Below are 1528 nucleotides of genomic sequence, written 5' to 3'. Positions count from 1 at the left end.
TGGAGCCCAGCATCTTGTGAATGTTTTACACGCATTCTACCACTCAGTACATCTGTTGCCCTCCAAGAGGGTTTCCGAGGCCAGTGTCCAGGTCGGCCCCGCTCCTCTGCAAAGGGGCTGCCAGAGGAGAAGGGCGTGTCCAGGGTGAGCACAGGTGGCAGAAGCCAGCCCTATCTAGATGCTCTTGTAACCGGCCTGAGAGGAATGAGGACATTCTAAGGAGACACTTGTGCCTCTCAGTCTGACTAGCGGATTGTTGAAACAGTGACCCTCAAGAATTGGAAATTTTCGCAGAAATCTCATTCTGGGAGAAGGAAAACACATTACTGAGAGGTGGAACCTGTCTCCTGGAAAGAGATTTTTTTTCCTATTTCTGGTTTTTGTTTTGTGTGTGTGTGTGTGTGTGTGTTTTTTTTTGTTTGTTTTTGTTTTTGAGTCAGTATCTTGCTATGTAGACCTGGCTAGCTTAGAACTCACTATATACACGAGGCTGGCCTCAAACTCACAGCTGTCCACCTGCCTCTGACTCTCAGAAAGATTTAAAACAATGTTGGGTCAGTGGTGGACACTACCATACCTTGACCAGGACGGCTTAGATGTGCATACCTTGGCTCTCTGTTTAAACTTTGATCTCAGTTTAGGACCCCAAAGGCAGACTTGGGGGATTTTCTGGATCTTTTTGTCCCTCTTCTCAATGCCGCTGCACTGAATAATTTTCTTTCACTGTGTTTAACTTTTGTTGTTGTTTGTTGGTTGGTTTTTCCGACCTGGACCAGTTCACCCCTCCTTGGGCAACCTGGCGGTTCCCCGCTCCCAGGAGGTTGATGCTGAATTTAGGACACTGGATCCGCCTAGAGCACTACAGCCCAGAACTCCTGAACTAAAGCAATCCTTCTGTCTCAGCCTCCCTGTAGTTGGTTTTTCAAGACAGGATTTCTCTGTGTAGCCTTGGTTGTCCTGGACTGGATTTGTAGACCAGGCTGGCCTTGAACTCCCAACAAGCCGCCTGCCTATGTTCTCCCTGTGTGATGGGATTACAGGCGTGGGCAGTAATCCACCGCTCTGCTTTCAGATTTTTAACTTGGCTTTTAAAATCGGCTTATCGTGGACCGACCTGACATGGGAAGTAGGTTGTGACGCGGCCAAACTCAGTAACACCTTCATTCTCAATCTAGGACCACATCCCTCATGGGAGGCCCGAGGATCGTGTGCCTGTTCTACCAACTAGTGACTCTAAGGGATTTTCTGGCCCACTGTCACCAGGCATGAGCCGGGCGTTGCGGGTCAGAGTGCTAGGTGGAACGGGAGACACCGACAGTGGCCAGGAGTCAGGCGGCCCTCGGAGGCCACCGCTTGGCCATCCCAGTGCGCTGCAGCAGTGTAGACCGAGCAGGCCTCTGTCCCCTGGGAGAAGTCACCTCCCGACTCAATCTAGACGGGCTAAGGCCCCGCCTCCTTCCCCCAGGCCGCGCCTCCGCCTCAATCCCGCCCCCGGCCCCGCCTCCGGCCCCGCCCCGGGCCCGGCCCC

The sequence above is a fragment of the Meriones unguiculatus genome, chromosome 1 (genome assembly GCF_030254825.1).
Source record: "Meriones unguiculatus strain TT.TT164.6M chromosome 1, Bangor_MerUng_6.1, whole genome shotgun sequence".
NCBI classification, from domain to species: Eukaryota; Metazoa; Chordata; class Mammalia; order Rodentia; family Muridae; genus Meriones; species Meriones unguiculatus.
This window is presented reverse-complemented; position numbering follows the sequence as displayed.